Genomic DNA, 14562 nt, shown 5'->3' with positions numbered 1-14562 from the left:
CGGTGAGGGTTGAGCGCTGAAGGTGGCAGAGCTGCCTGGGTCACGGGGACCCTGGCAGCACCAAGTGTGCAGGGACATGGCCTGCCTCTGCCGCAGGAGTTATGGCCCTCTCAGAGTCTTTGTTCGAGCCTCTTGTACCTGGCGATCGGAAGGCCTCTTTGGCCAGTCTTTGTAGCTCTGCCTGTTCATGCACCTAGAGGGCTCCCTTGCCTGGGGTCCTTCTCTGTTGTTCAGTGCATCAGGCACATAGAGGGACCACCCTGGCTGGGGTCCTCTGCTATAGATTGGCATGTCAGACACTTAAAGGGGCATCCTGGCTGGGGTCCTACTCTGCAGTTTAGGGCATCAGGCGCTTGATGGGCCAGCCTCTCAATTGTTCAGCTGCCAGTGCAGGCGTGTGGGGGAAGAGAGGCTATGGTGATGGCTCCACCCTCCACGTGTGACGCAGCGGTATCCCCTTGCTTCCATGGCTGCCCGGCTTTCCTCCACAGGCATTTCCCACCACAGTCTCCTCCCTCACATCCCCTGGATCCATCTCTCCACAGTCAACAGCAGCCTTCGCCCTGGGATTGCTCCATGATCCCTAAGGTCCAGCTCCCAGCTTCTGTCCCTTCCAGGGGACCTGTGTCCCTGTCCAGGGTATGTATGGCTGCGGCAAGGACTGTCTGTTCTCATTCCATTTAGGCTGCCACAGATCAGTTGCTTCACTCTCAGCCTTAAATGTTTATCCTCTAACCCAGACAGTTGCCCCAACATGGGGATCAGACCCCTGCTTCAGTTCCCCCACCCACTGAGGGCAGGTCCAGTCCTACTAACACTCCTGTTTTTCCCCCTAGTTCCTTCATCCTCCTGAGTTTTGTGTGGTTCTATATATTCTTTTCCACTGGTCAGGTACTCCTTTCCACTCTCAGCTGGTGTTCTGCATGCACTTCTGTGTCTGAAGGTGTATTCCTCATGTATCCATGGAGAGAGAGGTACTCCATGTCCACCTACTCCTCCACCATCTTGTTCTCTCTAGGAGTTCATCATGGCACCAGAATATTTGAATCATCTCTGTAAGGAACCTTTGAAAAAATGCTCATGTGTCAGCTTTATTGATCTTATGGTAGTAGAGGTGGATATGATAGAACTTAGGTGATGCCTAAAAATAGTTATCTATATGTTTTGTCAGGCCAAAGAAAGAAAAAAAAAGTGAAAGTCGCTCAGTTGTGTCTGACTCTGTGTGACCCCATGCAGTCCATGGAATTCTCCAGGCCAGAATACTGGAGTTGGCAGCCTTTCCCTTCTTCAGGGGATCTTCCCAACCCAGGGATTGAATCCAGGTCTCCCACGTTGCAGGCGGATTCTTCACCCGCTGAGCCACAAAAGAAGCCCAAGAACACTGGAGTGGGTAGCCTATCCCTTCTCCAGTAGATCTTCCCGACCCAGGAATCAAACCGGGGTCTCCTGCATTGTAGGTGGATTCTTTACCAACTGAGCCACAAGGGAAGGGATAATAAAAGTGTCAAGCTATAAAGTGGATATCCTCAAAATATTTTGAGAGGTCTTCATGCTTGAAAATACTGGGAACTAGTAATTCAAATTAGTTTTGTGTTGGCTAGTCAGACCATTGAGCCCTTAAAATGTGGCTTAGTTTGAATTGAGATAAGTGGTAAGTACTAAGACACACAGTAAATTTTGACGACCTAGTACAGAAAACTATAAAATACTCAGTAATTTATATTGATTACATGTTGAAACAATATTTTAGGTATATTGGGTTACATATAATGTTAAAATTAATTTCACTTGTTTTTTCTTAATATGGTTATGAGAAGATTTTAAATTATTCATATAGATCACATTACATTTCATTGTATAGTACTGATCTAGATAATATAATTGCTCTTAATTTTATCATTTCAAGACATTAGGGACTCATCAAAGTTTATTAAAAGGTAGTTTGTACTATAAAATATGGTCTTCTCTAGAAAACTACTCTGTCCCTGCACGATCACCTCCTTTTCCTCTGGTCTGGATTGAAAGTTTCCTTAATGCTCTATTTTTAAAGGAATTGTATTAAAGTATAGTTGATTTTCCTTGATGATCCTTTATTGTCCCTGTGATTGACTTTATGCTAGTGTTTATCACATTGTATGGGGTTTGTTTTGATGGGCTTCCCTGATAGCTTCAGAGAAGGCAGTGGCACCCCACTCCAGTACTGTTGCCTGGAGAATCCTATGGATGGAGGAGCCTGGTAGGCTGCAGTCCATGGGGTCACACAGAGTCGGACACGACTGAAGCGACTTAGCAGCAGCAGCAGCCTGATAGCTTAGTTGGTAAAGAATCCGCCCACAATGCCGGAGACCTGGGTTCAATCCCTGGGTTGGGAAGATCCCCCAGAGAAGGGAAAGGCTACCCACTCCAATATTCTGATCTCCAGTATTCTATATAGTCCATGGGGTCACAAAGAATTGGACACGACCAAGCCACTTTCACTATGGGGTTTGTTTATTGGTTTCTTTTGCTAGTTTGTGAGCTTGTGAGAAGGGACTGTTTTTCATTCTCGCTGTCCTTAGAATTTGTGCACAAATTATACATACCATGATTCTTTTCCCCCCAATTTTACTGAAATATATTTGACATACAGTACTATATAAGTTTAAGATAAATATAATGATCTGATTTACATACTCCATGAAGTGACTATTGCAGGTTTAATAAATACCCATCATCTCATGCATGCATGCATGGTAAGTTGCTTCAGTCATGTCTGATAGTTGCGATCCTATGGACTCTGGCCTGCTAGACTCCTCTGTCTGTTGAATTCTCCAGGCAAGAATACTGAACTGGGTTGCCATGCTCTCCTCCAGGGAATCTTCCCCACCCAGGGATTGAACCCATGTCTCTTATGTCAGGTTCTTTACCAGCTAGGAAGTTCATTGCCTCATATAGATGCACAATTAAAGAATCAGAAAAAAAAATGTTCTTCTCATGATGAGAACTCTAGGGACTAAATCTAACTTTCATATATAACATACAATAGGGTTAATTATATTTATCATGTTGCATGTTACACCCCTAGTACTCAGTTCAGTCACTCAGTCGTGTCTGACTCTTTGCGACCCCATGGAATGCAGCATTCCAGGCCTCCCTGTCCATCACCAACTCCCGGAGTTTACTCAGACTCATGTCCATCAAGTCGGTGATGCCATCCAACCATCTCATCCTCTGTCGTCCCCTTCTCCTCCTGCCTTCAGTCTTTCCCAGCATCAGGTTCTTTTCTAATGAGTCAGTTCTTCGCATCAGGTGGCCAAAGGATTGGAGTTTCATCTTCAGCATCAGTCCTTCCAATGAAGATTCAGGACCGATTTCCTTTAGGATGGACTAGTTGAATCTCCTTGCAGTCCAAGGGACTCTCAAGAGTCTTCTCCAAGAAGTCTCCTCCAAGGTAGGATGGGATGAATTGAGAGAGTAGCATTGAAACATATACATTACCATATGTAAAATAGAAGAATTGATACAATCACCATCTGCAGTGATTTTGGAGCCCCCAAAAATAAAGTCTGCCACTCTTTCCACTGTTTCCTCATCTATTTGCCATGCAATGATGGGACTAGATGCCAGGATCTTAGTTTTCTGAACTTAGTTGAATTTTAAGCCAACTTTTTCACTCTCCTCTTTCACTTTCATCAAGAGGCTGTTTAATTCTTCTTTGCTTTCTGCCATAAGGGTGGTGTCATCTAAGGTTATTGATATTTCTCCCGGCAATCTTGATTCCAGCTTGCGCTTCATCCAGTCCAGCATTTCACATGATGTACTCTGCATATAAGTTAAATAAACAGGGTGACAATATATAGCCTTGACGTACTCCTTTCCTGAGTTGGAACCAGTCTGTTGTTCCATGTCCAGTTCTAACTGTTGCTTCTTGATCTGTATAGATTTCTCAGGAGGCAGGTCAGGTGGTCTGATATTCCCATCTCTTGAAGAGTTTTCCACAGCTTGTGTGATAGCAACAAAAAAGCAGGATACATTATTGTTATATAATCCTTACTAAAGAATGTAGGAAAAAAAACATTTGTCCTTTCCTCCTCCTTGAGAATTCCAGACCCCTTTCTCCTCCTTGGGGACCCTGGACTTTTTATCAACCTGCCTAGGAATTGACTCTGTCACTAGGCTGGGGAAGTTTTCAGCTATTACATCTTCAAATATATTTTCTGCTCCTTTCTCTCTCTTCTCCTTCTGGGACCCCTGTAATGTGAATATAAGTGTACTTGGTATTGTCTCAGAGATCTCTTAAACTGTCCTCATTCTTTTTATTCTTTTGTCTTTTTTCCTGTTTAACATCAGTGATTTCTATTATTCTGTCTTCCAGCTCACTGATTTTTTCCTCTATTACATCTAATCTACTCTTGATTTCTTTTATTATATTTTGCATTTCAGTTTTTGTATTCATCTCTGTTTGGTTCTTCTTTATATTTTCTAACTCTCTGTTAAAAACATCTAACATCTCACTCTGTCCATTCTATCTTCTCTTGAGTTCTTTGATCATCTCATGTTCCTCTGTTACCTCATTTTGCCTAATTTGTTCTTTTTTATTTGTTCTTTTTATTGCTATGTATTTGGTAGGCTGGTTAAATTTCCCAACCTTGGAGAAGTGCCGTTTGTAGGAGAGGTCTTATGCATCCAAGCAGCACACTCTTGTCTGGTCACCAGAGCAATGTGCTCTAGTGGTACCCCAGAGAGGGGTGCATTGGTCCTCTGTTGTGGTGGGCTAACTACACTTAGTGGTCTGATGGGTGCGGCTGGCCCACGAAGCCACTAGTTAGTGGCTGGGTCACAGGGCAGCTGGCTGCAGAGCCCCACTGGGTTCCCAGGGCTCCTGGCCCACTGCTCGGTAAAACCTGGATATAGGGCTGGGATTCCTAGACACAGTAGCAGCCTGCTGGTAGGTGAGGCCAATCTCTGATATGACTCACTACACGTTCTGAGGTGTCCCAGAGCTGGTGCTGGCCCTTTTGTGAGTTGGGCTTGATCCCAGGGTGGCTGGCTGAAGGGTTTCTTAGAGCTGGTATTGGTATGCTCGTGGGCGGGGCCTGGACACGGGCTGTCCTGGAACTTGTACTGGTCACTGGTGGTCAGAGCAGTGTCCTAGGTTCTCTGGGTGCAAAGCCTTGAGGGTCCTGAAACTAGTGTCAGCACCTTGGTAGGTGGGGCCAGACCCTGGGACAGCTGGCTGAGAGTCCACTGTGTCTCAGAGCTGGTGTTGGCCGGTCCTGCCATGGTGGTCTGTGGGGCTGCAATGGTCCTGGGACTTGTGCCCACATACTGACTAGTGGGTAGGGCCTTGGTTTCTTGGGGCTGGTTCTGGCATGGTAGATGGAGGTAAGTCCTGGGGTCTCTGGCTGCAGGGCCCTGGGGTTCTGGAGTTGGTGTGTTAGCCCACTGATAGGTGGGGCCTGGGCCCATGGAATCTTGGGGCCAATGTCTGCTCACTGGTGGATGGCTGGTCCCAACGCTAGTGAACCGGTGCGTGGAGCTGTGTCCCCAGGTCTCTAGCTGCGGTGTCCTGGGGTTCCTGGGACTACTGCTGGCTCACTGGTGTATGGAGCCAGGTTCGGGGCCCTCTGCTGGACAAGGCCATGTTCTACCTCAGCAGGTCTTAAGGCAGCCTGCCTACTGGGCAGGGCTTGGTCCTAATATTAATAAGCTAGAGGGAGGATTCCAAAATGGCAGTTCCCAGCACCAGTGTCCTAGTGGTAGAATGAGCTGCCAAAAGTCATCACCGTGTCTGTTACAAGGGTGAACTCCATTTGCTTCCTGCCTCTACAGGAGGCTCTCCAAGATCAATAGGTGGGTGTCACGGAGGCTCCTTTCAAATGACTGCTTCTGCCCTGGGTCCTGGAACATGTGAGATTTTGTATGTACCCTTTTAGTGTGAAGTCTCTGTTTCCCACAACCCTCTGGCTCTCCCCAATGTAAGCCCTACTAGCCTTCAAAGCCAAATATTTTGGGGTTCATCTTACAGGTATAGGATCCCTGGGATGGGAAGCCCAACGTGGAGTTCAGGCCCCTTGTTCCTTTGGGAGAACCTCTGTTAATTGTAATTAGCCTCTCATTTGTGGGTCACCCACTTGGAGGTATGGGTCTTGACTATACTGTGTCTTCTCCCCTCCTACCCATCTCATTGTTTGTATCTTTAGTTGTAGACAGTCTTTTCTTCTAGATATCAGTCTTTCTTATCAATAGTTGCTCTGTAAGTAGTTGTAGTTTTGGTTTGCCTGTGGGAGGAGATGAGCTCAGGATGTTTGTACTCTGCTATCTTGGCCACTCACCTCCATGATTCTTAAATGAATCAAAGAGTTAAATAATTTGTTCATAGGCATGTAACCCCAGGAGAAACAGCAGAGATTAAAGCAAAATCTCTTTCACTGTAATGCCCAAGTTTTATACATTGTGACATATTGCATATACTTCAAAGATTTGAATAATTTTGCACTGTCATTTATAAAATGGTACGTTTTCACTATTTAATATAGTGTACCTATGTTGTGAAGAAAACTCAACTTTCTAATTCATCTAAAGTTTTATTTATTGCACTTTTCTAAGGGTTTCAAATAATTCGACTAGATTGAGCTGCTCAATTTCTCTCTCATGATTCCTTTCTGGAAAACCACAGGAAAAACTTCCCCTAGACCTTCATCAGCTTTTTGGATCCTAGAAGTCTTTTATCTTATCCTTCCTCGAAAGGAAATATGTATAGAAAGAACAAGGTTCTCTATGCCTTGTGTATGCAAGCATGACTCCTTATGACCGTTTTTTCTCCAGTGGCAGGTCTTTTCCTTTTGTTTAGTTTGAGGATTTGGGGGCTTATTAAAGAAAAGACCAGCAGGTGGCAGTAGCGCACAACGAGCTTTGCTCTGGTGTGCTTGGCAGGTTTCAGGCAAGGGAAGTTCCCATAGAGGGTGGGTGACCTTCCAGTCAGAGGTGTGGGGCCACCACCAGGAGGGGAAGAGGCAAGGGAACTCCCAGGCAGGAAGGGAACGAGGCAGGAGGTTTCGTCTAAGTGCTGTTGCAGACAGCTTAGTCATGGATCTCAGAAGGCCAGCAGGGACTTGGTTTCTTAGACTGAGGATTTGTCTTGTGGATTCTGGGTATGCAAAACAGGCAGGATCTAAATGGCTTAAAATATGGTTCTTTAGGATACAGTTAAAGTAATTAGATGTGTAAAAATTTGAGTTTGGCACAGGCAAGATTTTGAGCTAGTAGTCCGAGTCTGCTGTGAAAAAGTAATATGAAGCTAATAAGCAGGGGGCATCTTTTTTTTAATTGGAGGATAACTGCTGTACAACAACGTGGATCAGCTGTAAGTATACATATATCCCCTCCCTAGTGAGCCTCCCTCCCACTGCTCATCCATCCCCCACCTCTGGGTCATTACAGAGCACCAGCAGAGTTCACAGGGTACATCTTTAATCCGTTTATATGAATCTTCATCATCCTTTTGTTTTCTTGTTTATTTTTGGTTTCACTGGGTCTTTGTTGCTGCACATGGGCTTTTCATTGTGGTGTGAGGGCTTCCCTGCAGTGGCTTCGCTTGCTGTGCAGCACAGGACCTAGGCGTGCAGGCTTCAGTAGTTGCAGCAAGCGGGCTCAATAGTTGTAGTGTGCGACTCTAGGGCACGCGGGCTTCAGTAGTTGTGGCTCACAGGCTCTAGACTTCAGACTCAGAAGTTGTGGCTCACAGGCTTAGCTGCTCCGTGGCACGTGGGATCTTCCCAGACCAAGGATCGAACCTATGTCCCTACATTGGCAGGTGAGTTCTTATCTGCTGCATCACCAGGGAAGTCCCATCCTAACTTTTAACTCATTAATTTTTTTTCATACTTTAAACTTTTTATTTTGTATTGGGGTATAGCCAATTAACAATGTTGTGATAGTTTCAGGTGAACAGTGAAGGGACTCAGCCATACATATACGTGTGTCCATTCTCCCCAAAGTCCCCCTCCCATCCAGGCGGGCACATAACACTGAGTAGAGTTTCATGAGCTATACAATAGCTCCTTGTTGGTTATCCATTTTGAATATGGCAGTATGTACATGATCTTCCCAAACTCCCTAATTATCCCCTCCCTTGGGCAACCATAAGTTTATTTTCTAAGTCAGTAAGTCTCTTTCTGTTTTGTAAGTTCATTTTTATCATTTCCTTTTAGATTCCACATATAAGGGATGTCATATGATACTTTTCCTTCTCTGTCTGACTTACTTCACTCAGTATGACACTCTCTAGGTCCATCCATGTTGCTGCAAATAGAATTATTTCATTGTTTTTAATGGCTGTTAACTCATTGAGTTTTGAAATTAGAGCTGCTGATATTTGAACTTATATCAATTAAAGTTCACTAATTAAGCTTTTAAATAATATTTCTGTTATTAAAATTTTGACTTTTGCTACAGACAACAAAATTTTAAAGCTGTTATGAACTTAATACAGATAGTGATTTTTTTCCCCAACAGATGGAAAGGTAATACTTGGGATGTTGTAAGTAACTAGAAGTTGGGGAAGAAAATTATGACATGGCCAAAATTTCCAAATTTTTAATGTGTTGGGTTTTATTTAATTTTTAAAAAAAATATTTCAAAAATTCAGGAAAGTATACATTTCATTCTTGTATTGAGGAGTACCAGAATATGCCACCCCAAAGTGTACTTATGGAAAATGGATTATTTTGTCTTGCTCTTTAGTTCTTAAAGATGACTCTTAAAACTCTTATCAAAGGAGAGGACAAGGACTCAAATCTGCAAAACAAACCTTACTAAACAATTCTTATTTACCATGCTTTTCCTGATTACCTTCCTATATCTTGATTCTCACCCAGAAACCCCAAACCTCTTTTCCTTTGCTGGTATTAAAACCCAAGTTCTAATCCCATCTTTAATGTTATTCATCACTGAGGATTCTTATTCATACATGTGTAATGCATATGTTAATAAACTTGTTTTTCTCTTGCCAATCTATCTTTGGCCAGTCTAGTTTCCAGCATCCCAGCTGGGGAACCTAAGATGGGCAAAGTAAGAATTTTTCCTTCCTTATGATATACACTGATGTAAGGGAGAAAAAAAAATAATTTCCCCTTTGCCCTTCTGAGTTCTTGGCTGAGACCTCTGTAATAAAAGACGATTAACAAGAAAAACATCAGAAGTTTCACATATCTACCTCATGTATACATGGGAGATACCCTGGGGAAACTGAGTAACTCCCTGAGACGGACTAAGCCACAGGCTTAAATACCACTTTCACCTCGAAACAAAAAGAAAGAAGGGTGTGAGGAGGCCAGTTACAGGGAAGTTTCCAGGAAAAGCACAGTAAACCAGGGTAAAGTTTGCTGCTTCTGCTGCTAAGTCGCTTCAGTCGTGTCCGACTCTGTGCAACCCCATAGACAGTAGCCCACCAGGCTCTCCTGTCCCTGGGATTCTCCAGGCAAGGACACTGGAGTGGGTTGCCATTTCCTTCTCCAATGCATGAAAGTGAAAAGTGAAAGTGAAGTCACTCAGTCGTGCCAGACTCTTAGCGACCCCATGGACTGCAGCCCACCAGGCTCATCCGTTGCTGCTGCTGCTGCTGCTAAGTTGCTTCAGTCGTGTCCAACTCCGTGTGACCCCATAGACAGCAGCCCACCAGGCTCTCCTGTCCCTGGGATTTTCCAGGCAAGAATTCTGGAGTGGGTTGCCATTTCCTCCTCCAATGCATGAAAGTGAAAAGTAAAAGTGAAGTCGCTCAGTCGTGTCCGACTCGTAGCGACCCCATGGACTGCAGCCCACCAGGCTCCTCTGTCCGTTGCTACATAGATTTAAATCAGTGCCTTCTCCATTTGTCACTGCCCAATGCATCTTTGGCCTGCCTATCCCAGTCTTAGCAAGAATCTTGGTATGTCATGTTAGTGAGAATGTGCCCAACCTTAATATCTGATTAAATTCTTTATCTCCCACCTTTGATATATATAAGCCCTCAGCCAATCTTCAGCAAGGATCCACCTGCCCTTGATGTCTCCACTAAGTAATTTTACATCCACTGACCCTTCATTCCACTGGGTGGCTACAAATTCTCAGCTATCTTTGTGGTATTCAGAGTTGAGCCTGATCTCTCTCCCCATGGCAATGCTTTATTGCAACAGTCTTAAGTCTTCCTTTCTGTTGTTCATTACTTGTTAACGTTTTGACAAGTGTCAGAACAATTTTTTCTTTAATAATATCACATAATAAATCCTAACATTCTTTTATACTTCCTAAAAAATTAAACAACCATTACATATGCAATTGATGCACTGAAAAGATTATGAATCTCATTCATCATAAAGCAATGAAATTAAAACTACACTGAGATACTATTTAACAGATGGGCAAAAATTGAAAAGTTTGACAACATTTCTCCTTGATGAAAGTGAAGTGAAAGTCGTTTAGCTGTGTCCAACTCTTTGTGACCTCATGGACTATACAGTCCATGGAATTCTCTAGGCCAGAATACTGGAGTGGGTAGCATTCCTTTCTCCAGGAGATCTTCCAAACCCAGGGCTTGAACCCAGGTCTCCCACATTGCAGGCCAGTTCTTTACCAGCTGAGCCACCAGGGAAGCCCATCTCCTGGATGAAGCAGTGTAGAAAAAAGGAAATTACATACATTGCTGACTGGATTGCAAAATGCTAATACTTCCATGAAAGGGAAGGGGTATTTGATCACATCTAGCAAAATTACATACAAATTTGCCATTTGACCTAAGAATCCAACTTCTGGGAATATATCCTAAAACAAAATGTCCATGACTATTCATTATAGTATTATTTGTAATAGCAAAAGATTGGAAACCACCCAGATGTCCATCAAAGGGAAGTAGTTGAATACATTATGGTATATGAAATAAAATTACATCTTATAGCAAGACAAGAAAAAAAATCAAACACAAAAAATTTTCTCAGCCCTTTGGCCTCCTCTCTCCTGCCACTGTGCATTATGTATCTGCATTAAACATCGACCAGACCTCTCCATTTGCAGTAACACCTGCTCAACTATACAGAGCAACATTCTCCTAGTACCAACAAGACAGTTCCTTAAAAGATAACAGTCCTTCTTAATCTAGGAAGGGGCCCATTACTTGTTTAACTACTATAAATTGTCAATAATACATCATTTAATATACAGCCCTCTGTCTCAAAAACTTATATTGATATAACTGTGCTTTGACCTCTAAGGGGCAGAACAGTTCTTAGAGCTTTATGAGAATCTATTCCTGGATTATAACACTCAATTTGGCTCAATTAAATTTTCCATTTCTTTCTTAGATCAACTGACTAATTTTTTCACCAACAGGGACTAGTTGACTATATAGTGCTACATCTACACTATGGAGTACTGTGCAGAAATGAGAAATCTATCTATACTAGTATTGAGTGATCTCCAGAATTAGTAAGTGGAAAAGGTGGGAAAAAATATGCTACCGTTTATCTAATAAAAAAATAAATATATGGATAAATATATATAATTATATTTTTAGAATTAAAAAAAGAACCATAAAAGGGTTTAAATCATTGCCTATGGGGCAGGAAGAAAATGGAGGTGAGAATAAGGATTTTTCAGTGTGAAGGAAGGGAGTTACAGATGTACAATCAAGGGTTATCCAGCTCTGTCCACAGAACAGGTTATAAGAAAAATACAGTTGATGGGAAGAGAGTAAAGGGACAAAGTAGGTGATTAAATAATTAATCTTACTAGGACATTATAAGTAGAAAAAACATGGGCCACTCTTGTAAGTTAATGATTACTCAAGAAAGCAGGTTTGCTTACCACAAAACCAGGTAGGCTTGCTTAGCAACAAAACCATGCAGCAGAAGCATGAGACATGCCTCCAAACAATAAAACAGTGGTAGCATAAAACCCACATATCTCAGTGAGTTCAGTAAGTTAATGATTCTTAGGACATGCTCTCTGCACACATGAAAAACAATAACTTGTGGACTTAAATTGACCATGTAGGGAACAAGAAAACTTTCCTGCTCAGCCTGGAGGAGGAACTGATGATGGAAGCATGATGTCTACTCAGTTCAGTTCAGTTCAGTTGCTCAGTCGTGTCTGACTCTTTGTGACCGACCCCATGGGCTGCAGCATGCCCGGCCTCCCTGTATATCACCAACTCCCAGAGTTTACTCAAACTCACGTGCATTGAGTTGGTGATGCCATCCAACCATCTCACCCTCTGTCGTCCCCTCCTCCTCCCACCTTCAATCTTTCCCAGCATCAGGGTCTTTTCCAATGAGTTAGTTCTTCACATTAGGTGGCCAAAGAATTGGAGCTTCAGCTTCAGTATCAGTCCTTCCAATGAATATTCAGGACTGATTTCCTTTAGGATGGACTGGCTGGATCTCCTTGCTGTCCAAGGGACTCTCAAGAGTCTTCTCCAACACCACAGTTCAAAAGCATCAACTCTTTGGCGCTCAGCTTTCTTTATAGTCCAACTCTCACATCCATACATGACTACTGGAGAAAGCACAGCTTTGACTAGATGGACCTTTGTTGGCAAAGTAACATCTCTGCTTTTTAGTATGCTATGTTGGTCATAACTTCTCTTCCAAGGAGCAAGCGTCTTTTAATTTCATGGCTGCAATCACCACCTGCAGTGATTTTGGAGCCCCCCCAAAATAAAGTCTACTCAGTGGAAAGTACTCTGAGGTCTACTCAAGAAAGACAAACAAGTTCTTTTCCCTCTTTCATTTTTCCTTTGATTATAAAACTGTAGCCCAGTAAGATCCTGGGGCATGGCACCCCCTTCCTGCCTGCTTGTAAGGCTCACAAGCATCTTATTCTAATAAATCACTTCTTATCTATCACTTTGCCTCTCACTGAATTCTGCACTGAGACACAGAGCCCCTGATGTGACACCACATGGTTTCACAACTGAATAACAGTACCACAGACAGTCAGATTATGGTCTTACATATCATTTCCCACTGAAGGAAACAGAGCATTTTGAATACATGACTTGTTGTAATTACTGGGTAAGAGATGTACAAAGCCAGTATTGAAAGCAATCATAGACTACCACGGCCATTTCTAAAGGACTCAGGAATGACTTCCCTGGTGGTCTAGTGGCTAAGACTCTATGCTCTCAATGCAGAGGCCTGGGTTCACTACAACTAAAGGTCCTGCACGCTGCAACAAATAGCAAAGATTCTGTGAGCCAAAATTCAGACTCAGCACAGTCAAATAAATAATTAAAATATACACATAAATTTTTAAAAAAGTACTCAGGAGCCAACATAAATAAGCTTCCATTGGTCTATTGAGAATAAGTGCAAAGGATTATAACTCACAAAGTGTTAAAATCCCTAGATTCATAGATAGCTGTTCACTTTAGGGTTTTTACCCATTAGAACTTTTTTTAATAGTTTAGGTTACCATTTAATTTTATTTTTCATTAGAGTAACCACTCATTATTACTTATTGACCAGTTAAATCCTTTTCTCAATGATATGTAATATAATACCAATGTCAGGTTCATATATATATATTTCTAGGCACTGTATCTTGTTCCTTTATTTGTCCATCCTTGCGCTAACTCAGTACTCTCTTAATTACTATGACTTTACTATATAACTCATTATCTCATGGATAAGTCCCTTCAATCTTATATTCTTCTTCAAAATTGTCTTGGATCCTGTAAATATTTTGTTGACATAAATGTGAAAAATATTAGGATAGCAACCTCAGTAGAAATACACACCTTATTTTTAAAAATCACCAGCAATTCTACACTGTAAATATTAAAAAGATTAACTGAGTAAGTGCGCAACAATAAATTTAACATTCAACTACAAGGTTATACTGGAGAAGGCAATGGCAACCCACTCCAGTATTCTTTCCTGGAGAATCTCAGGGACAGGGGAGCCTGGTGGGCTGTCGTCTATGGGGTCGCACAGAGTCAGACACGACTGAAGCGACTTAGCAGCAGCAGCACAAGGTTATACAAGGTTATAGTTATTTATTATGCCTGAATGTTATTACACAGTTTTTTTTTTTTTTTTGAAATATCTATGGACTTTCAGTTTTTGAAATACGAATTTTCCCTTATACTGTTTTGGTCAGGACAAGAATTGAAAATGAGAAATAGTCTTGAATCCAGAATGAACAGTTCTTGCTATATTTATTTTCCCACACATAAAAAGAAAGTTGGGTAACTTTCAGAGAAATTGTAACTTGAACTAAATACTGAACTACTATCAAACCTCATGTGCATATTTGGAAGTTTTTAGTCATTGGGAGTCACAGCATTTCTTTTCTCTGTATCACAATCTGTTACGAATACTTTCTTTTTACTATTAACACTTGAACAGAAGCCCTCCTGTTCTGTGACTGACTGGCAGGCAGAAATGACAGGGACAGGAAATGGGAAATGGTTCAGGGTTTTGGAATTCCCCCGGCTGCCTAATTAAGTAGCTTATTTGGAAGTTTTTGAAATATTTGCCCCCCTGGGGTTCCCCTGAGAGAAGAAATCATCTGATATCATTCTCAAAGAGAGTCTTCACAAACATAAAC

This window comes from Bubalus kerabau, chromosome 15 (assembly GCF_029407905.1).
Source record: "Bubalus kerabau isolate K-KA32 ecotype Philippines breed swamp buffalo chromosome 15, PCC_UOA_SB_1v2, whole genome shotgun sequence".
Classification (NCBI taxonomy): Eukaryota; Metazoa; Chordata; class Mammalia; order Artiodactyla; family Bovidae; genus Bubalus; species Bubalus kerabau.
Note: the sequence above shows the minus strand (reverse complement) of the source record.